Raw genomic sequence first — 24,858 nt, 5'->3', positions numbered from 1 at the left:
AGGGTTAAGTTTTGACCCTTCTGATGGACTTGAGAAATTTCTCCTCGAAGGAAGAGAGTTTCAACCTTACCCCTTCTGCCAAAAGGTATCCTTTGCCATCTTCTGCTGACAAAGAGACACCAAAAGCTACAATTCTTCCACAGGTGAGTCCCACACATTCTCCATCTGTCCAAAGGGCCTTGAAATTTTCCATAAATGATGAAGGAATTGTGGAAAGTTGCCAATCCTTACAAGAGAATGCTGGATATACCATATTGTCCCAAGATGCTCAAGTACCTCCTCCTTCTACCAAAAAGGCATGTTCACCGTCTACCCTAGGATTTCAGGGAATTTCTTCACCCCTCTCTAGAGCTCCAGAAAGTGTTCTCCCATCCTCAAAGTAATTTGTCATTGTGAAAATTAGACTCCAAAATAAAAAAACAACTTTTTATATTTTGAAAGGTCTGATGGAAAGTCCACATCGAAAAAAAATCATTTAGACCTTTTGCCATTAGCCCAACTATATCAGAAAAATATCATGTCTTCTAAAGCATCAAAAAATCAATCTGGTTCTAGCACTCTTCCTGGGAAACATTTACCATCAGCCATAGTATCCCCAGGACCATCAAAATCTAAAAAGGGGTATCTAGAATATTTACCATCTGCCAAAGGTCTTTAGGATGTTCAGCAACTTCTCCATGAGCTTGGTTAACCCACAGAACGAAAGAACTAAAGCCATCTTCCCAGGGTGTTTTCCCAAGAACCACATAGTTTTTTCTTTTCTTTTATGCCAAGACTTAAGGCCAGCTCATTCATATCTCTATTCTCTTGACCTCTTTCTTCTCCCTCCCAAATGGCTGTTAACACTGAATTAGAGACCGATTAGTAAACCCTAGAGGTACTGAAGGAATATCCGAGAGGCAGTTGCTGTCAGGACAACACTAGAAACATCACAGAACCAGTTAGGGCTCTCCAGGATACAAGAATATTTCTGGCAGGACCTAATGATGATGTCACTGAGAACTTCCATGGCCTACCTGCTAAACAGCTTTCCTTACATTGACCAATTTCGAGGGTGTCCTTTCCATGAGTGTCTGCTGTGACACAGTGGAAACCTTTACATACTACTTCTCTCCACTGCTAAGTACTTCTATTGTTTCATTTGTGGTTACATTCTCTGAATGGAGAAAGTTAGTTAGGGACTTGGCATTGGAAGAAAAGATTTAGGAACATGGAGTGGAGGAGATTCTTCTGGATAATAATTTTATTCCCAGGTCCAAACCTGTGACATACTCTTGAATTTCCTAGGATTTCTCTGTATCTCCAAGGCAAGTATTTTCCCTACAGACCTTCAATTGAATAAATATTGTATTAATTATTTTGTCTGCATTCCTTGAGAGGGGACGTTATACATATTCCTGAATGTGTACTCAAAAATTCAGTTTTCCAATTCAATTTTTTGCAATTATTTTGTCAACAAAGGGGGCACAGCTATAGAGTGAGTATACCATTGTAAATACTGTGTACCTTCTTCAAATGATAAACTCCCAATCAGTTATTTAATCCAAACATTACAAGACATCATTAAAGCAAAGGAGAGCATGGACTATAGAATCCAATGCATGGAGGAGCTTACTCTTTGCTGAGAACACAATACTTGCCTTACCTTTCTTCTTTAGGACCTTTTCCTTCTTGGCAAAAGGATAAAAGCTATGAGCTCCTTGGAAAAAATAGAGTGCCCTACCAAAACCTGACATTTGGGATAAAGAAATGAAATACAAAAACTATCTGACTCCCAAGAAAGTAACAAGCAGGAAAGTCCAAATGCTCCTGATTCCCATATGTGAAAAGCTAAGATAAAGGCTATCTCTTCAGTCAACCTACTCAACCCCTACACAAGACTCAAGGAGCTTTCCCATTGACCACATATTTCTTCTTTTTTTTATACCAAGACATAAGGCCAGCTTCCTACTCCCCGTATCTGATCACTTCATCCTCTGTGTTCTTCCTCCCAAATGGCTGTTTACCCTGCAATAGAGGCCAATAAGTAAACCCTAGAGGTACTGAAGGAATATCTGAGAGGCAGTTGCAGTCATGACAACACTTGTGACATCACAGAAGAAGCTTGGGCTCTCCAGGATACAAGAGATTTTTCAGGGAGGACTAATGATGATGTCACTGAGAATTGCCATAGCCTACCTACTAAACAGCTTCCCTTACATTGACCAGATTTGAGGGTGCCATTTCCAGGAGTTTCTCCTGTGATACAGTGGAAACCTTTACATACTATATCTCTCTAAAGGTAGAGACTTCTCTTTGCTTCATTAGTGGTAACATGCTCTGAATGGACAAAGTTAGTCAGGTGCTTAGCATGGCTAGAAAAGATTTAGGAACATAGAGTGGAGAAGACTCTTCCAGATAATATTTTATTCCCAGGTTCATTCCTGTGACTTACAGTTCAATATCCCAGGTTTTCTCTATTTCCCAAAGGCTAGTATTTTGCCTACAGACCTTAATTGAATGAATATTGTATTTCACTTTCTCATTGTACATTCCTTGATAAGAGACTTTATTAATATTCCTGTATGTGTACTCAAAAATTCTGTTTCTAATTCCATTTTCATCAAAGCAAAGGACAAAATGACTATAGAATTCACTTATTTAGTCCTTTTTGGAATCAGTACTACACTATCTATCGTCCTGTGTCCCCTTCAATAGACTTGAGGGTCGGATGTTTTACCAAGATTGTCTCTGAAGCCCAAACATAAGATACCGGAAGATGGGTATAAAGAAGAATGGCTTGAGGACCAGTATAACCTCAATTTCAATAGGTTCATAAGACAAGAGGGATTCTATTTGGCATTGTCATTTCTGTACTCTATATTCTTGAACTAGTTGTGCAGAATCCATGTTACAATTCCACCTAACCACATAGCTGTAGGAGCTATCAAAAGTATATATATATATATATATATATATATATATATATATATATATATATATATATATATATATCTGCCACCAAAACTAGATAAGATTGATGTAGCTAAAAAGTAAATTCTGCAAGCAACCAGACATAGATATTTCCTGAGAGACACAGGTAGATCATGTCAACTGCCTAAAAATCACAAAGACCCAAAAAAGAAAGAGAACTTCAGACCAATTCCCTTTATGAATATTGACACAAAAATACTCAATATAATTCTTATGAACCGAATCTAAAAAACAATCATCCATCATGATCAGGGATACAGGGATGTTTTAATATACAGAAAACCATCAATGTTATCCAACATCTAAACAAACACAAATATAAGGACACATGGTCATTTCATTAGATGCTGAGAAAGCATTTGACAAAATTCAACAACATTTCAGTGTAGGGAGCGTTGAGGTAAAACATAAATGGTGCCGACATCCAGTCCTGTCTGGTAGTAAATGATTTATTGCACATGCACAGCCTTTTCCCCTTGCCAGGGTGGCTGTAGGATAATGAGGTGATCCGGGGCCCCCCTGTGGTGATCAACGATACTGCACATGAGCGGTTTTTCCACCTGCATCAGTTCGAAGGGATGGTAATAAGGTAATGAGGAATTCATGTGCCGCCAATCCCTGAAGGAAAAGTAGCAGGTGTGATAGTGGGGTGATTCATGCTCGACCAATCACTGAAGGACAATTAGCATAACCACAGCCTGTTGTGTATATAAGGCAAGTGCTTTTGGCAATCAAGGTCCCTGTATCAACAAAGAGGTGGTCCTGCCATAAAGGCTGTAGAGAAGAATGCGACCTTGTTGTGTCTCCATGCCAGACGAGGTGGGCGTGAAACTTCAGAATAAAGAAAGATCAGGAATTGAAGGCCCATTTCTAAACATAGTAAAAGAAATGTACATCAAGCTGCTAGCCAATACCAAACTAAATGGAGAGCAACTTGAAGCAATCTCACTAAAATCAGGACTAGACAAGGCTGCCCACTCTCTCCCTACTTATTCAAAACAGGACTCCATGTCATAGCCAGAGAAAACAGACAACAAAAGGAGGTCAAAGGGATACAAATTGGAAGGGAAGATATCAAAATATCACTATTTGCAGATGATAGGATAGTATACACTTAAGTGACCCAAAAGTTCCACCATGGAACTTCTTAACGTGATGAATAACTTCAGCAAAATATCAGGATATAAAATTAACTCAAACATACCAGGAGCAATCCTCTCCTCCATGGATAAACAGGCTGAGAAAGAAAATAATGAACCCACACACTTCACAAGAGTCCCAAATAATATAAAATATCTTGGTGTGAGATTAACCAAGCAGGTGAATGATATGTATGACAAGAAGTTCAAGTATCTGAAGAAAGAAATTGAGGAAGATCTCAGAAGATGGAAACAGCTTCCATGCTCATGGATTGACAGGATTAATATAACAAAGATGACCATTTTGCCAAAAGCAATGTACACATTCAATGCAATCTCCATCAAAATTCCTACTCACTGCTTTAATAGAGGTGGAAAGAGCAATTTGGAAATTCATTTGGAATACTTAAGAAGTTAGACTCTAGAAAGCAAAAGAATTTTAAAAACATATTTTCTAGGGTCTTTCTGCCCCCTTTTCTCAAAGTCCTAACTAATATCATATCAAAAGTTAATGAAAATATTTTAAACCCTCTCCAAGGCACAGAAACTTATTTGTTTACAGCCAATACGGTACAATCGGGGTGACTTTCAGCTCTTTATGAGAGGCACAACCAGAAACTTCCAGCCCCTACTACTCCTATATCCATATGCACAGGAGGCCCAGATGGAGCTATGTGGTTTTTTTTTCTTAAGTCAGGAATGTGAGCAGAGTTCTCAGGGGTTTCCGTCCCTCTGATTGTCTCAGACTGACCCACCCCACACGAGATTTGGGTATAGGATGCTGTTTGGACCAGTTCAGATCCAGGTGCAGTTTGGATTGCAGGTCTCCTGCAGCTTAAATGCTCCTATATATATGTGTGTGTGTCCAGAGGCACTATGCAGTTTCCTCTTGGGCTAGGGATGTGGGAACAGGTGGGCGGAGGTGGCAGTCTCTCCTTCCCTGAGTTCTCAGTATTGCCCACTCTTCTGTCCCACAGAGTTTCCAAAGGAGTTTCAAATTTTCATTCCCAAACCTACCTGTCTCCATCTTTCCAATTCTCCACCAGATGTGTTGGAGAAGACGCCTCTGGTCAAGGGGAGGTACAACAGGCCCCACCAAACAAAGAGGTCTGCAAATCTTCTTCTCTTAAAGGTAATCTCAGTGATTTCCATATTCCACAAATGGATTAAGTCCTGCCCCCTCTCAACATGAGACTTTAATACCTTCGCCAACTGCCAAATCTTGGCAGAGAGCTATGTCCACTCACAAAGACACTCAAAGATGTCCCACATCTCCACCCAAGTGCCTTATGCAATCTGCTTCGGGTAAAATGAGTTGCAAACTGATTCTGCTGACAAAGGGGATTTCAGAAATTCCTTATTAAACCAAGTGGAACTTCAAAGTCCTCCACTATTAAAAATGGGCTTAAATCATCACTTATGATCCAACGGGAACAAAATACAGTCACAAATCCCCAAGTGAACCTCATAACACACATAACAGCACAAGCAGAGAAAAAACTTTCTGCTTGTACACCATTAGATCAAGAACGATTGCCAGTTTCAGAAGGGGCACTTCAGAGTCCACACCCACACAAGATGTGTTAGAAAATTCTGAGTCCACCCAAGGAACTCTTGTGCCTTCTGAACATAAAAAATATGATCTAGTACCCTCACTATCTCCACCAGTACTTCCAATGTCCCTTATACAACAGAGAATTATTCAAATATTCTCTACCACCAAAGAGGACCCTCCTGACTTGTCATGAGGCCCAAAAGAGACAAGGTTATCAGAACACACACTCAATGAGCCATCCAGACATCATATTGATACAATGTACAGAGAAGATAAAACATACCCTTCCTCCTCAGGGGACTCTAGGTCATTCTGTCCTGAAAAGAGTGACTCCAAAATTTTCCACACATACATCAGAGATGCTAGAATTTCCCAAAACTGAGCAGGATTCTCTGAGTAGTACTCTATCTCATAAACAGACTGTGGGATAACATCTACAAAAGGAGATCTACCAACAGCCACATATGTAGAAATAGCTTGTAGATGTGACACATGTACAAAAGATGTTCTAGGACATTTTCCATCTGTAGAGAAGGTTATGGATGCAACCATACATGAACGAGGAGTAGAGGAACATGATATGCAAACACCAGCGTCTGTAGCATCCTCGACATCTGAGGAAAGGGATTACTTGGATTCCATTTGTGCAAAAGAATGGATATGACCTCCGCAAACTTCACAGTTGGCTATAGGAACTTCTTAATCTCCTCAAGATCAGCCATCTTCCCCAACTACAGAAGATGTTCCACACCCTTCCAAACATGCACAATGCGGTTCCAGTCCTTCTTTATACCCACAAGCGGGCCCAGAAAATCTGCCAAATACCTCACAGGATATGGATTTTACCTTATCTTCAGAAGGGGCCTTGGACCCTGTTTTGCCTATCAAGCAGGCTACGGAACATGACACTTCAATTCTTCAATACGAAATTCTCTTTCCATTTTTTCAGCAGAAGAAATTTTTCTTGGAACTTCCACAATTACACAACGCTGTCTAGAAACATCCTTATCTGCTCATGAGGCTCTCAGACCTCTCACATATGACCATGTTGCTCTTGGAGAGGTGACATCTTCATAGTCAGCTCTAATACCTTCCCCCCATTCTGACATCACAGTCAGAATTTCCACAAATATACACGATACATTAAGACCTTCCTCATCTGAGAAGGATGTCTTAGGATCTACTGCATCTGAACAGCATGCTTTACAACTATCCCCATCTACCCAAGTAGATTTATTTCACATGTCACTCTGGGGAGAAATAGTTGACATTCTCCCTCTACCAGAGTGGACCACAGGCACCCAGTTTCTAGAAACAAAGTGTTAAGTTTTGATCATTCTGATGGAGTCTTTAGAAATTTCTCCTCTAAGGAAGCCAGTTTCAACCTTCCCCCTTCGGCCAAAAGGGATCTTGTGCCATCTTCTGCTGCCCAAGAGACACCAAAAGCTACAATTACTCCTCAGGTGAGTCCCACACCTTCTCCTTCTGTACAAAGGGACGTGGAATTTTCCAAAAATGACGAAGGTATTGTGGAAATGTGCCAATCCTTACAAGGGCATGCTGGACATTCCATATTGTCCCAGGATGCTCAAGTAACACCTCCTTCAACCGAAAAGGCATGTTCACCATCTGCCCTAGGGTTTCAGGGAATTTCATCACCACTCTCTAGTGCTCCAGAAAGTGTTCTCCATGCTCAAAGTGATTTGTCATTGTGCAAATTAGATTTCAAATATACAAAACTTTTTTTATATTTACAAAGGTCTGAGGGAAACTCCACATCGAAAAAAAAATCATTTAGAACTTGTTCCATTAGCCCAAGTATATCAGAAAAATTTCATGTCTTCTAAAGCATCTAAACATCAATCTGGTTCTAGCACTCATTCTGGGAAACATTTACAATCAGTCATACAGTCCCCAGGACCATCAAATTTAATAAGGTGTATCTAGAAACTTTACCATCTGCCAAAATGTCTTTAGGATGTTCAGCAACTTCTCCATGAGCTTGGTGAACCCATAGAACAAAATAACTAAAGCTATCTTCCCAGGATGTTTTCCCAAGATCCACATATTTTTTCTTTTTTTTTTTATGCCAAGACAGAAGGCCAGCTTCCTTCTCCCCATCTCTGATATCTTCATCCTCTTTGTTCTTCCTCACAAATGGCTGTTTACTCTGAATAGAAGGCTAATTGGTAAATCCTAGAGGTACTGAAGGAATATCCGAGGTGCAGTTCAAGACATGAAAATACTTATGACATCACAGATGATGCTAGGGCTCTCCAGGACGCAAGAGTTTTTTCAAGGAGGGACTAATGATGATATCACTGAGAATTGCCATGGACTACATGCTGAACTGCTTTACTAACATTGACTAGATAAAAGGGTGCACTTTACAGAGTGGAAAACTTTACCTACTATATCTCTCTAAAGCGAAGGAATTCTCTTGGCTTCATTATTGATTACGTGCTCTGAATGGAGAAAGATAGTTAGGGGCTTGGCATGGGTAGAAAAAATTTAGGAACCTAGAGTGGAGGAGATTAATCTGGATAATACTTTTATTCCCAGATCCATTCCTATGGCCTATAGTCCAATTTTTTCAGAAATATGTTTCCCAAACACTACGATTTTCCCTATACTCCTTTAATGGAATGAATATTACATTATATTTTCTTATTGTACATTCTATGATAGGGGACTTTATAATATTCCTGAATGTGTACTCAAAAATTCTTTTTTCCAATTCCATTTTCTGCAATGATTTTGGCAACAAAGTGGGCCCATCTACAGTGTAAGCATAACAGTGTAAATACTGTGTACATACTTCAAATGACACACTACCAAATCCTTATTTTATCCAAAAATTACCAGACATTAATAAAGGAAAGTACCACATTGACTATATAATTTGTTTCTCTATTCCCACTTGATATTATTTCTGCAATATCTGCCTTCCTGTGTTTCGTTGCCACACATGAGGGTTTTGGATATTTTACCATGATTTTTATTAAGGCCAAACATAAGATATAGGAGGCTGGGCAGCGAGTGGAATGACTTGAGGACCAGTGAAACCTCAATATCAGTAGTTTCAAAAGAACAGGATGGGGTCTACTTGGTGTTGCCATTTGTGAATTCTACAGTCTTGACCTAGATGCACAGAATTCATGTTAAAATTCCAGCTAAATTTATAGCTTCAGGAGCCACCAAAAGTACATATATATACATCAGCTTCTGAAACTGCACAAGATTTATGAAGGTAAGAAGTGCATTCTGTCAGATATAAATATTTCCTGAGAGACACAGCTAGATTATACAAATACAGAAGTGAATGCTAGTGGCAAACCAGTAAAGTGGAAATGGACTTCTTGTTTGTAGATTTTGAGGAAAGATTACAAGAGCTGAAGGGCTTTAACAGTATAAGAACAACAATGCCAATGAACCGGAGCTTTCTGATACTAGAACAATATTCAAAGAATGTACATGGACAGAGCTATGGCTCCAACTGCCTATGTGGAAGAGGATGGACTTGGTGAGCACAATGGAAGGAGAAGTCCTTGGTCCTCCCTAGGTTTGACTCCAAGTTCAAAGGAATGTCAAGGGGTAGTATGGAGGGTTATAGAAGAGGAGGGGGACCAGTTAGGGATCTTATGGGCAGGAAACTGGGAAAGGAAATAACATTTTAAATGTAAATATAAAAACATCCAGTTAAAAAAAGCAATAATATTTGCTAAAAATTAAAGATATTAAAGAAAAGATAATTGCCAACTAATCATACCTATTGACTTGGAAATCTACAATGATAGTCAGAGTAATACTAGTGGAAAGACTAAGATGATGAAATCTGAACTAGAGCACTTCTCTCTCCCAGATAGAAGTATCAGACAGAAACTGCACTATAGGTACCCAAAACATTGAAGAGTTTACTCTGAGCTGAGGACATAATACTTCTCCATCCCATCTTCCTTAGTAACTTTCTCTTTCTGACAAAAAGTATAAAGTCCATGACCTGTCAGGGATACAACTGTGCCATTCAAAACACTTGACTTTTGGAATAAAGAAATGAATCATATAAACTCTCTGACTTCCAGAAAGCAAAAGAACAGGGAAGTTCAGATGCTCCTGAGAGGCTCCTGGCTCCTGATTCCCTTATGTGGAAGGCAAAGTTAAAGGCTATCTCTTCAGAGATATGCCTCAACACCTAACAAGGACACACTAAGCTTTCCCAAGCACCAAATATTTCTTCCTTGTTTTTATACCAAGACAGAAGGCCAGCTTCCTTCTCCCCATCTCATATCCTTCATCCTCTTTTTTCTCACTCCAAAGTTGTCTCTGAATTAGGCCCATTAGTAAACCTTAGAGTTATTGAAGGAAAATCTGAGCGGCAGTTGCAGTAACTACAACAGAAGGAGCTAGGACTCACCAGGTTGTAAGAGAGTTTTCAGGGAGGTCCTAATGATAATGTCACTGAGAACTACTGTGGTCTACATGCTGAACACTTTTCCTTACATTGACCAGATTCTAGAGTGTCCTTACCAGGTATATCTCCGGAAACACTGTTGAAACCTGTATGTACTACATCACTCTAAAGTAGAGACTTCTCTCTGCTTAACTAGTCGTTACATGCTCTGAATGTAGAAAGTTAGCCAGGAGCTTAGCATGGGTAGAAAAAATTTAGGAACATGGAGTGTATGACATACTTCTAGATAATATTTTTATTCCCAAGTTCATTCCTGTGACATAAAGTTCAATTTTCTGTGTTTTCTTTCTTTCCCAAAGGCAAGTATTTTCTCTACAACCTTAAATTGAATGAATATTGTATTTCAATTTCTTCCTGTAAATGGGTAGTTTTACCAAAAGGTATGGCCAATAGCCTTCTATGTGTCAACATTTGTGGGCAATGCCATTGCCCCAATAAGACAGAAGTTTCCTGCACCCCATTTTACAGATGATATCCTTTTAACTGCAAAGAATGAAGAGATTTTAGATTTAGTATATAGAAATTTATTTAAATTGCTAGAAGGTAGGGGATTTGATTACTGCCCCAGAAAAGGTATGAAAGGGCAATTTTGTAAATTATTTAAGAGCAAAACTAAGTCCTTATAACATTATCCCCCAGAAGGTTGAATTGAGGAAAGATAATCTTAAGACTCTTAATGATTTTGAAAATTTGAAAAATTACTAGGAGATATTAATTGGGTCAGATGTCATTTAAAATTACCTAATTATGAATTAAAACCATTGTATAACATTTTAAGAACAACAATGCCAATGAACCAGGGCTTTCTCATACTATACCAATATAGAAAGAAAGTACATGGACTGAGGAATGGCTCCAAATGCATATGTGGCAATGGATGGAATTTTTGGGCAACATAGGAAAGAGAAGCCTTTGTCCTCCCTTGTACATCTTTCACTTCAAGGGAATGTCATTCAGGAGAAAGGCTGGTTAGAGAAGAAGGAAATGGGAATGTGTAGGGATCTTATATGCAGGAAACAGGGAAAGGAAATAATATTGGAAATTTAAATATAGAAACATCCAGTTAAAAAAAACAATATAATTTGCTAAAAAATAAAAAAAGTAAGATGTAAAAGACAGTAAAAGTTGCCAAGTAATCACACATATTTACTCGTAAATCTGATGTGGTCGAGTAATACTAGTGGAAAGACTGAGATGATGAAATCTCAACTAGAAGCAATTCTGTGTCCGTAATATTAGTGTCAGACAAAAAAATCACTATAGGTGTCCAAAGCATGGTGTTTACTCCGAGATAGCAACACAATATTTGTACTTCCCTTCTTCGTTAGTTCCTGTCTTCTTGAGAAAAACAGTAAAGGTCAGGAGCTCAGGGAATCAATTGTGCTCTTCACAACACTTGGATTTTGTAATAAAGAAATGAATGATATAAACTCTCTGAATTTTAGGAACCATAAGAAGAGGGAAGTTGAGATGCTTCTGAGAGACTCGCAGCTCATGATTCTCATATGTGGAAGGTTCAGATAAAGACTATCTCTTTAGCGATCCCACACAACTCCTATCTTGGACTCACTGAGCTTTCCAAGGACCACACAGATCTTTCTTTTTTTTCATACAAAGACAAAAAGCCAACTTAATCCCCTTCTCATATCTCTTCATCTTCTTTTTTCTCACTCCCAAATGACTGTTTACTCTGAAATAGAGGACAATTAGTAAACCCTAGAGGTAATGAAGGAACATCTGAAGATCAGTTGCAGTCACAGCAAAACTTGTGACATCACAGAAGAAGTTTTGGCTCTCCAGGATACCAGAGATTTTTCATGAATGAACTAATGATGATGTCTCTAAGACCTGCCATGGCCTATCTGCTAAAGAATTTTTCTTACATTGACTAGATTTGAGGGTGCCCTTTCCAGGTATGTCTTCTGTAACATAGTGGAAATGTTTACATACTCCATCTCTCTAAAGCTAGTGACTTCTCTTTGCTTCTTTAATGGTAACATGCTCTGAAAGGACAAAGTTAGTCAGGTGTCTTGGCATGGGTCGATGAGATTTAGGAACAGGTGTGTAGAAGATTCTTCTAGATAATATTTTCATTCTCAGGTTCATTCCTGTGGCACACAGTACAATTTTCTTCGTTTTCTCTGTTCCGCAAAGGCCAGTATTTTCCCTACAGACATTTATTTGAATGCATGTGCATTTCAATTTTTATTGTATATTCCTTGATAGGTGACTTTATTCATATTCCTGAATGTGTACTCAAAAATTCTCTTTTCCACTTCTATTTTCTGCAATGATTTTCGCAACAATGGCGCCCAGCTCTAGAGTGATAATAACAGTGTAAATTGTGTGTATCTACTTCAAGTGGTAAACTCCAAATTCCTATTTCATCCAAAAATTTCCACATATCAGTAAAGCATAGGACCACATGGCGTACAGAATTTGGTTCTCAGGTCCCTTTCGATATCGGTTCTTCAATATCTCTGTTCCAGTGTCTCTGGGTTAGATTTGAGATTTTTGAATGTTTTACCATGAATATTTCTTGAGGCCAAACATAAGATAGAGAAGGATGGGAATTGATAAGAATGGCTTCAGGACCAGGGAAACCCCCACTTCAATAGTTTCATAAGGACAGGAGGGAATCTATTTGCCAATGCAATTTGTGGACTCTACATTCTTGACCTAGTTGCACTGAATCCATTTTAAAATTCCCCCTAACTTCATAACTGTTGGAGCCACCAAAAGTATATACATATATATCATATATATTTCATATGTATATGATATATATATATGTGTATATATATATGTGTATATATATATATATATATATATATATATATATATATATATGAAATCAGCCACCAAAACTAGATAAGATTTATGAAGCTAAGAAGTGCATTCTACCAGGAACTGGATATAGATAATTCCTGAGAGACACATTTAGAGCATGTCAAATACAGAAGTGAATGTTAGTGGCAAACCAGTGAACTGAAAACAGACATCTTGTTGGTAGTTTTTGAGACAGTATTACAATAGTTGAAGGTGTTGTTAACTCCAAAAGAACAATATTGTCAATGACCCAGTGCTTTCTTGTACTAGACCAATATTCAAACAATGAACATAGAACTATGGCTCCAAATACATATGTGGCAGAGTATGGGCACCAATGGAAGGAGAAGCCTTGGTCCTACCTAGGTTTGTCTCCCAGTTCAAGGGAATTTCAAGGGGCAGAATTATGGTTAGAGAAGAAGGGATTGTGAACAGGTAGTGATCTTATGGGCAGGAAATTGAGAAAGGACATAATATTTTAAATGTAAATATAGACTCATCCAGTTTAAAAACACTATAATTTGATAAAAATTTAAAAAAGAAAGATTTAAAAGTAAAGAAAACTGCCAACTAATCACACTTATTTACTCAGATCTCTAAATTGGTATTCAGAGTAATACTAGTGGAAAGACAAAGATGATGAAGTCTCAACTAGAAGCACTTCTTTCTCCGAAATATCCGTGTCAGACACAAAATGCACTATAGGTATCCAAAGCTTGGAGGAGTTTACTCTGAGCTAAGTACCCAATACTTGTCTTTATCTCCTTCCTTAAGACCTTTTTCTTCTGGGCAAAAAGAATAAAGGCCATAGCTCTCAGAAAAACAACTGTGCCCTCTCAAAATCTATTCTTTGCAATTAAGAAATGAATGATATAAACCCTTTGACATTCAGGAACCATAAGAACAGGGAATTCCAGATGCTTCTGTGACGCTTCCAGCTCTTGATTCTCATATGTGTAAGTCTCAGATCAAGTCTATCTCTTCAGCGATACCACTCCAACCCTTCCAAGGGCTCTCTGAACTTTTCAAAATACCACTTATTTCTTCATTTTTTTCATACAAAGACAGAAGGCCAGGTTCCTTCTTCACATCTCTGATCTCCTCATCCTGTTTGTTCTCACTCCCAAATGGCTGTTTACTCTGAATTAGTGGCAAATTAGCAAACCAGAGAGGTAATGAGGTAATATGTGAGAGTCAGTTCCTGTCAGGACAATAATTGTTACATCACAGAAGAAGCTAGGGCTCTCCTAGTTACAACAGATTTTTCATGGAGGTCCTATTTATGATGTCACTGAGAACTGCCATCTCCTACCTGCTAAACAGCTTTCCTTACATTTACCAGATTCGAGGGTGTCCTTTCCAGGTATGTCTCCTGTGACACAGTGGAAAGCTTTACGTACTCCATCTCTCTTAAGCTAGAGACTTATGTCTGCTTCACTAGTGGTTACATGCTCTGAATGGAGAAGGTTAGTCAGGGGCTTGGCATGGGTCCCTAAGATCTAGGAATATGGAGTGCAGGAGATTCTACTGGATAATAATTTTATTCCGAGTTCCATTCCTCTGGCCTATAATTCAATTTCCTCAGATATCTTTCTTTTCTAATAGCCAGTATTTTCCCTACAGATCTTTAATTGAGTGAATATTTTATTACATTTTCTTAGTATACATTCCTTGATAGTGGACTTTATATATATATTGCTGAATGTGTACTCAAATGTTCTATTATCCTATTCCATTTTTTTGCTCTGATTTTGAAAAAAAGGGGGCCCAGTACTAAAGTGAATATAACAGTGTATATATTCTGTATCTACTTAAATGACAAACTCCCAAATCCTTATTTTATCCAAAAATTACCACACATTAGTAAAGCAAAGGACAACATAGACTATAATGTGGTTCTGCGGTAGCATTAGATAGCAGTTCTCTAATATCTACCTTCCAGTGTTTCCATGGCCAGACTTGAGGGTTTTGGATGTTTTACCATGATTCTTTATTCAGTCCAAACATAAAGTTCATTACATGGACTGGGAGAGGAGTGGCTTGAAGTCAAGTGAATCTTCTACTTCAGTAGGTTCATAAGAATAGAATGGAGTCTATATGGCTTCGTCATTTTTGGATTCTAAATTCTTAACTTAGTTGTGCAGAATACTTGTTAAAAATCCACCAAACACCATAGCTGTACAAGGGACCAATTATATCCTAGTCATTCTGATTGCTGTGCTGTGGAAACTCAGGATTTTGTTTTTGATTTCCATTTACCTGATGGCTAAGGATGTTGATATTCCTCAGTTGAGAATTCATTGTTTAGCTCTACACACACAAACACAAACACAAACACACACACACATACACACACTCTCTGTCTCTGTCTCTGTCTCTCTCTGTCTCTCTCTGTCTCTCTCTCTCTCTCTCTCTCTCTCTCTCTCTCTCTCTCTCTCTGTCTCCGAAATCAAATGTAGATAAGAGTGATGAAGATAAGGAGTCTATGCTGCCAGTGAACTGAAAATGGACATCTTGTTGGTAGGATTTGAGAAAGGATTAGAAGAGCTAAAGGTACTTTCAACACCATAATAACAACAATGCAAAAAAAAAAAAAAACAAACAAAAAAAAAAACAGAGATTTCTGGTACTAAACCAATATTCAAAGACTGTACATGGACAGAACTATGGCTCCAACTGCATATGTGACAAAGGATGGTCTTGGGGTCACCAATGGAAGGAGAAGCCATTGGGTTTGACTCCAAGTTCAAGGCAATGTCAGGGAGCAGTAAGGTGGGTTATAGAAGAAGGGGAGCAGAATTGGATAGGGCAATTATGGAAAAGAAACTGGGAAAGGAAATAACATATGAAATGCAAATGTAGAAATATCCAATTAAAAAAGCAATATAATTTTATAAGAAATTAAAAAAAATGAAAAAAAGAAAAGAAATCTGCCAGCTAATCAAACCTATTGAGTCAGAAATCTAAAGAGTCACTGTCAGGGAATGGTATTCAGAGTAATACTAGTGGAAAGACTGAGATGATGATGTCTTAACTAGAAGCTCTTCTCTTTCAGATATCAGTGTCATAAACAAATTGCACAATAGGAATCCAAAGCATGGAGGCATTTACACTGAGCTGAGGAGATAATACTTGTCTTTCCTTTGTTTCTTTGGACCTTTTCTTCAGGGCAAAAAGAGTAAAAGCCACAAGCTCTGAGAAGAACAACTGTGCCCTTCCCAACAACTGGCATTTGTAATGAATAAATTGATTATATAAACTCTCTTACTTACAAGAACCATATCAAGCAGGGAAGTCCAGATGATTCTGAGAAGATCGCAGCTCATGATTCCAATGTGTGGAAGGCTCAGATCAAGGCTATTTATTCAGAGAACCCACTCATTCCCTACCCAAGACTCACTGAACTTTCCCACGGACCAGATTTGAGGGTGCCTTTCCAATAGTGTCTCCTGTGACATACTGGAAAACTTTACATACTATATATCTGTAAAGCTAGAGACTTCTCTTTGCTTCATTAGTACTTACATGTTCAGAATAGAGAATGTTGGTCAGGGGCTTGGCATGGGTAAAAAAGATCTAGGAACATGGTGTGGAGGAGATTATTCAGGATAATAATTCCACTTCCACGTCCATTCCTGAGACATACAGGTCAAGCTCCTAGTTTGTCTCGGTTTCCCAAAGTCCAATATTTTCCTCCAGACGCTTAATTGAAGGAATTTTGTATTACATTTTCTTAGTGTACATTCTTTGAAAGAGGACTTTATATATATATTCCTGAATGTGTACTCAAAAATATTGCTTTCCAATTTTATTTTTTGCAATGATATTGCAACAAAGTGGGCCCAGCTAAAGTGTGAATATAACAATATAAATATTGTATACCTACTTCTAATGATAATCTCCCAAATCCTTATTTTATACAAAAATTAACAGACATCAATAAAGCAAAGGAGAACATAGACCCTAGAATGCGGTCCTGAATTTCTTTTAGGCTTGAAAAATTTTGCCTAGAAATTTTGTAGTTGTATTTGTGTCTTTATCCCTCCACTGGTGTCCTTCCGGACTACAGGAGTTGGCCTCTAAATGTTCCATATCTCCAATGTAAGTCACAGCTTAGGTAACCCCCATTGATTCGTGGGTACCTCCATTATCCTGGACTCTTTCTCTTCCTGGAGATTTCCCCTACCTCCTCATCTCTAAAAGTTCAAGATTTCCTTTCCTTCTCCTGACTATTGGATCATATCTCCTGTCCCTTCCCACACAGGATCCATTCTCCTCTTCCTTCCATCTCCCATCTAGTTCCTTCCCTCAATCGGCCTCCTAGACAATTTTATGCCCATTCTACATGAGACTCAATCCTATGCACTTGGGGCATTCTTCTTGTGTATCTTCTTTGTATCTATGAGCTTAGTGGAGAATGTCCTGTAGTTTACGGGTAATATTACTTATAATTGAGCAATTTCAAAAACCCTGCTGGATCATATTTTTATAGTAGTATTCAACTTTGAAAATGATAATTTAATATGTGTGAATGTCCGGAGGAACAAATTTAAGTAAAAAGAAACTTAAAACATAGATCAAATCACAGATTTTAAAAGTTGACCTAATAATAAAATTGTCTACTATCATAAAGTTTGATTATATCACAGGCAATTTTTTAAGTGGTACAATAAATTTGGCAGACAAATGATGTTTTTACCAAATAATTATGGATAATTTGACTAAGATCAAATAAGATAAATATATTATTTCCATTTTGATATCACTTGCTGGCATTTTTCCTCAAACACGATGTATATAGCATTAAACATAATGGTATTATTTTTAAATTTTAATTTTTATTTTAACCTAACCTATAAAGTAACAGGTTGTCTTATTTTATTCTTGTTGACATTCAACCTCAACCTTGATTTTTCAGTTCTTTGTTCCTTCCTGGCCTATGTCCCTCACCACTTATACTAGTCTCTCTTCATTATTCTTACATCTACATCCATATCCCACATGTTCAATATCTTCCATAGCACACTGTATAAAACCCAACTTTCTAATGTCTGCGACCTATATCAGTTAAATAAACTCAAGCCATCCACAGCTTCACATAAATACAAGTATATTAGAAGGAGATTCTATGATCTATATGAGAAAGAACACATGGTATTTGCCTTTCTGAGTCTTTGCTACCTTACTCGGTATATTTTCTAGTTACATTTATTTTCCTGAAACCATGATAGTTTAGTTTTCCTAGGGCTTAATGAAATGCCATTTCGTATATTGTCATATTCTTATGTATCTACATATCAATGAACATTCCTTACTATTCTCAATAAAACAACAATAGATTTTTTGTGAATAATGATGAGAAAGCTCAGATAGAGAAGTCAAGATTAATTACTGACAAAGTAAGAAAAAAATTTCAAAGATAAAAATTTGTGGTTATGTTAACTAGATCAGTGTACATTAAGGTTAATAAAGGATGTGGTATTTATAATGTTTTAATAAAAATTAAAATTGTAGAATATTCAATACTTTAGAGAATGCTTATAAAATTGTCCATCACTAAGTGTTACTTACACTAAAAATTTAATATTTTTATAAAATATATTGGAGATATATATATATATATATATATATATATAACCTTCAAAATAACATTAAGAAGTTACTGTCATAAAATTCAATAACAACACCAAAGACCGGTTATATGAATTAAAAACGGACTAGAAGTTATTGAAAACCTCTCCAATTAAATTCAGAGACTTAGAAAAGAGAGCCTTTTAATAGAAAGGCACATGGCAAACAAGAAACAATAAAATCCTGAAACTATACTAAGATGGTTACTATTCATTCCTATGCGTTAAGGTTCCATCAACAAGCATGGTAGATGAAGAGAAGGTATATGTCAGAAAAATTAATTCATGTTTAACATAGTAACTTTCTTCATAATACCCAAGCAGACACTTCTCTTTTTTGTTGCTTAAAAAGTATGTACAAAGCACGGCTTTTGATTATAACACTAATATTTCAAAACTATCATTAAATATGCAAAGATCTTAACACAAAACCCATAGTTTTCATAGCAACCATACAAACTTAAGAAGAAAAGAAAACATTTTTAAGTACATAGATATGCGTAATGAAGTCCCCACCTTACCAGTAACAGATGGGTCAAATTTATTGTTCTATGTATTACATAGAATACTCTATCCCAGTTCATTGTTCCTTAGCATATGTTTTTCCTCATCTTTCTCTGTTACTTATCTTCTGAAAGCAGGTTGTATTTCTCATAAAATTAGTTCAAATCATCCAATCTTCACTCCAACAAAAAGAAGGTGTTGACATTAGAGGAAAACCAATTAAAGGTTCTCATTCTTTATTGTGCAAAATTTTATATATTATTTTGTATGCTTAATATGCTTCTACACCTTAGTGATGACAATTCAATATTGGCCTGAAATCCAACATTCTTAATTCACAATGTAAAAGCCCTTTAGCTAATCACAGAAAAGCCTTCAAAGTGTATTTACATAGGTTTATTTAATAATAATTCAACTTATAGTGTAAGGGGAATAGTGATGTATAACATCTTTTCTTACATTTTTGGTGCCTCACATTATTTTATAGCTAAGAGATTTCATTAAAATCAAGAAAAAATTATTAACATCTTACTAAAATAAAATGAGAATTTTTCTCTGTATAATTCAGAACTTATTCTTGAACATTTTTGTGACACTGTTTCTTTTATATCCCTGGCAGTACCAGAACTCACTCTCCCTCTCACCTTTTCTCTCTTTCTCTCTCTGTAGACCAATCTGGCCTTGAACTTAGAGTTCTGCCTGCTTCTGCTCCCCAGTGCTAAGAATAAAGGCCTGTGCCACCACACCCCGTTCTTGTCTACATCTTTAACATGCTCTTGACTGATTATATTCCAAATCTTATGAAGTTAGTTCCCTAAAGTACCTAGAAAAACTCCAATACCAAAAATATATTTTGCATATCTAAGTCCCTCTTCCCAAATTCCTGATTGATCTAGTCACCTAGCAAGCTCTATGAAGGAACTGAAAACAACAAATTTTGCTTTCATAACAGGAATAAAGAAAAGGACTGTTTACTGCACGATCTCTTGATATCACGGAACAATTCTTCCAACACTACAAAGTGAAATCTCATAAAGAAATGGGTACCCGAAGCCACAGTTTCTTACCTTCTATTTGGTTGTGCACACTGTGACCACCATTTCATTTTAACCAGGTTTAACGCAAAGGTATTCTCTGCCCCAAGAATCCAATTCTACTATATTGACATATTCAGCCATGTTCAGATAAATTTAATCACCAAGCACACCAAAGTAAGGATTTATAAAATATCCAACAGAAACATGGGAAGAAATGCTACAAATATAAATTCATACAGAATAAATAAACAAAAGGTCATTTACTTTTTGTAACACAACATCTATCCATTTTCATTGTATTGATTGGTTCTGTGTATATTCAGAAGCCAAGAAAATTGTATTTAAGCCAGGACACAATTTGTGAGTTTTAGTTCTCTCTATTATATAGACTATGAAGACTAACACTTAGATATCAATGCTTAATAGAAAGCAATTTTACATGTTGTGTCATTTAACTATTTCTCGGATTTTTTTGTATAATTGAAAAAGTATAGCTAAATCTTGTTATTTAATATTATTCCAACTCAATTTCAATATCTACTTTAACTCTGAGTAATAAGTCCAAATGGGATCTGATTACATATATTGGCCACATACGTATTTTTCTAAAAATTATAAGGCAAAGTTTTATATGCTAGAATGTACACTTTTGGGAGTACTGGAATTTAGTTCATCCTTTTTCATTACTTTTCTCTGAAAGACTATTTTTTACTAATTTGTTTCAAATTTTTAGAAGTATTGTTGTGTGTGTGTTTGTGTGTGTGAGTGTGCCTGTGTGAGTATACATACATACATATACATGTATATTTTATAATTCAAATATAATAAGACCAGAGAAAGTAGCTTGAGTGATATTGATAATTTATAGACACAGTGAATTTTTGTATATGCCGTATATATAACCTTGAAAATATTTTCTGAGTATTTTTTCAAAAGCAATTTTTAAATATGTATACTAGATCAAACATGCTAATTGCAGTTTTAGCTTTTTCCACACTAATTTTATCTCATTAGATGTCTAGAAAGAAATATATGGATCCCTGAATCATATATTAACTCCAACTGTAGGTAGAATCAATGATAGATCTTATTTTTCTCACCTTTACTTCATAAATTATATATTTAATATGCTCTATTTATATTAGAAACGTGTGCCACATTATACATATATATATGTATTTGTTGATAACTTCCTTCTGTAAACAAACATTAAGAATTAATGATTTATATACATTATTACAAAATCTAAGAACATTCAGTGTCTTCCATAATCAACTACCATAATGCATAAATATTAGAATCATTTCCTGACTGACGCTATTAACAAAAATTACTTGATGTACCATTCCTATAAACTAATTTAGATATTATCCATCTGAGTTTCTTCAAGGAAATGTCTAACTTTTAGTAAAGAGAAATATAGTAAAATTGTTACTGTCTTTGAATCACAAATGATGTCAGTATTTTTTTTCATTCTATATTTCTTTAAATTGTAAAATACAGTTTTGTTTAAATAAGTCATAACAAAAGGGGACATATTGATTATAGACAGCAAAAGAGAGCAAATGAAATTAATGCCAAACTCTAATATTTGAGCCAATATCAGAAAAGGGGAATGATATTTTACTATTAATTTAAGGAGACATAATATCATTTTTATTTAATAATTTTCCTGAATATTTTATGTATTTTCAGTTCAAATGGTATCTCCTTTCCTCCCTCTCCCATAAACCCCCCTTCCAGCTTCTTTGAAGATGTTCCCATTTCCACCAACTCACTTCAACCTCAATGCCCTGGCATTACCCTACACTGGGGAAACAAGTCTTCACTGGATTAAAGGATTTTAATTCCAATCATGCTGGACAGTGCATTTCTCTGCCACACATGTGGCTGGAATCATTGGTTCCTCAAACTGTACTCACTAGTGGGTTGTTTAATCCCCCTAATTTCTGGTGTGGTCTTGTTGGTTGATATTGTTGTTCTTCCTGGGGTTTTGCAAATCCCTTCAGCTCATTAAGTATTTTCTCTAAAACTTCCATTGAAACCCCCATGTATAATCCAATGGTTAGCTGCAACCATCCTCATTTATATCAGTAGGGATCTGTCAGAGCCTCTCAGGAGACATCCATATCTGATTTCTATCAGCAAGGATTTGTTGGCATCAGCAATGAAGTCTGAATTGGGTGGCGGCATAGTGGATGGATCCCCACGTGGGGCAGTCTCTGGTTGACCCTTTGTTCAGTCCCTGCTTGACTCTTTATCATTGTATTTCCTCCCATGAATATTTTGTTCCTTCTTCTTAGAAACAATGTAGCATCCACATTTTGGTCTTCTTTTAGCTTGGGATTCATATGACCTGTGGATTCTTTCTTATGAATTCCACACTTTTGGGTTGATACACACTTCCAATTAGTTTATATTATTTGTGTTATTACCTCACACAGAATGATAATTTCTAATTCCATCCTAAGAATTTTATGCAAACATTGTTTTTGATAGCTTAGGATACAGGGTGTAAATATACCACATTTCCTTTATCCATTTCTTTGTTGAGGGACATCTGGGTTCTTTTCAGCTTCTGGCAAATATATGTATATATGTATATATGTATATATGTATATATGTGTGTGTGTGTGTGTTTATACATACAATATATGTGTGAGTATTTATGCAGATATATATATATATATATATATATATATATATATAGTTGCTTTCCACATATAGCATCATGTGTCCTTGTTATATGTTGGAGCATCTTTTGGGTAAATACCCAAGAAGTGGTATTGCAGGATCCTCATGTAGAACAAATTTTGTTAGAAAATTCCAGATTGATTTCCAGAGTGGTTATACCAGCATGCAATCCCACCAACATTGGAGGAGTGTTCCTCTTTCTCCACACCCTTTTAAGTATCATTTGTCTACTGAATTTGTTTTTATCTTAGCCATTCTGATTGGTGTGCTGTGGAATCTCAGGGTTTTTTTTTTTTGTTTTTTGTTTTTTTTTGTTTTGTTTTGTTTGTTTTGTTTGATTTGTTTTTTTTTTGTTTTTTTTTTTTTGTTTTTTTTTTTTGATTTCCATTTACCCGATGGCTAAGGATGTTGATATTCCTCAGTTAAGAATTCATTGTTTAGCTCTATACACAATTTTGATAGGACTATTTGATTCCCTGTAACATAATTCATTGAGTCTTTGTATAGATTGAATTTAGCCCTCTATCAATTGGAGGATTGATAAAGATCTTTTCTTAATCGGTTGGTTGCTTCTTTTTGCTAATGACAGTGCCCTTTGCCTTACAAAAGCTTTACAATTTTATGAAGTTCCATTTGTCAAATCTTTATCTTAGAGCATAAGCCATTGGTTTTATATTCAGGAAATTTCCCCAGTGCCCAAGTGTACAAGACTCTTTGACATTTTTCTTCTACTAGGGTTAGGTTATATGGTTTTATGTGGAGACCCTTGATCCACTTTTACTTGAGCTTTGTATGCGGTGATAAGAATTGATTGATTTCACTTCTTCTACATGCTAATTTCCAGTCAAACCAGCACTATTTGTTGAAAATGCTATGTTTTTTCCATTGGATGATTTTGGCTCCTTTGTCAAATACCAAGTTCCTGGTGTGTGCCTTCATTTCTGGCTCTTCAATTCTATTCCATTGATCTGGGTATTTGTCTCTGTACCATAACCATTAAATTTTTATCATTATTTTTCTGTTACACAGTTTGAGGTAAGGTATAGTGATTCCCAAAGAAGGAAAAGATCTTTACCAATCCTGCAAAAGATAGAGTCCTTATATCCAAAATATACAAAGAACTCAAGAAATTAGACCGCATTGAGACAAATAGCCCTATTAAAAAATGGGGTCAGAGCTAAACAAAGAATTCACAGCTGAGGAATGCCGAATGGCTGAGAAACACCTAAAGAAATGTTCAACATCTTTAGTCATAAGGGAAATGCAAATCAAAACAACCCTGAGATTTCACCTCACACCAGTGAGAAGGGCTAAGTTCAAAAACTCAGGTGACAGCAGATGCTGGCGAGGATGTGGAGAAAGAGGAACACTCCTCCATTGTTGGTGGGATTGCAGACTGGTACAACCATTCTGGAAATCAGTCTGGAGGTTCCTCAGAAAACTGGACATTGAACTGCCTTAGGATCCAGCTCTACCTCTCTTGGGCATATAACCAAAAGATGCCCCCAACATATAAAAAAGACACGTGCTCCACTATGTTTATAGCAGCCTTATTTATAATAGCCAGAAGCTGGAAAGAACCCAGATGCCCTTCAACAGAAGAATGGATACAGAAGATATGGTACATCTACACAATGGAATATTACTCATCTATCAATAACATTGCCTTTATGAAATTCATAGGCAAATTGATGGAACTGGAAAATATCAAGCTGAGTGATGTAACCCAATCACAAAAAAAAAAAAAAACACACACACATGGTATGCACTCATTAATATGTTGCTATTAGCCTAAATGCTTGAATTACCCAAGAGGCCTAGAACACATGAAATTCAAGACTGATGATCAAAATGTGAATGCTTCACTCCTTCTTTAAAATGGGAATAAGAGTACCCTTGGCAGGGAAGAGAGAGGCAACATAAAAACAGAGACAGAAGGAACACCCATTCAGAGCCTGCCCCACATGTGGCCCGTACATATACAGCTACCCAATTAGACAAGATGGATGAAGCAAAGAAGTGCAGG

At 36.6% G+C, this 24,858-nt stretch overlaps 1 long non-coding RNA gene across 1 annotated transcript; it reads left to right on the top strand.

Moving 5' to 3' along the window:
* The first annotated feature begins 13,751 nt into the window (after positions 1-13,751).
* LOC134484614 (uncharacterized) lies at positions 13,752-22,493 on the top strand. Its single transcript, XR_010062127.1, has 3 exons — positions 13,752-14,433; positions 20,054-20,228; positions 21,882-22,493. It is a non-coding gene; the product is annotated as an uncharacterized LOC134484614 (long non-coding RNA).
* The last annotated feature ends 2,365 nt before the right edge of the window (positions 22,494-24,858 follow it).

This window comes from Rattus norvegicus, assembly GCF_036323735.1.
Source record: "Rattus norvegicus strain BN/NHsdMcwi chromosome Y unlocalized genomic scaffold, GRCr8 chrY_unlocalized_19, whole genome shotgun sequence".
Classification (NCBI taxonomy): domain Eukaryota; kingdom Metazoa; phylum Chordata; class Mammalia; order Rodentia; family Muridae; genus Rattus; species Rattus norvegicus.
Note: the sequence above shows the minus strand (reverse complement) of the source record. Positions and strands in the feature narration are given on the sequence as shown.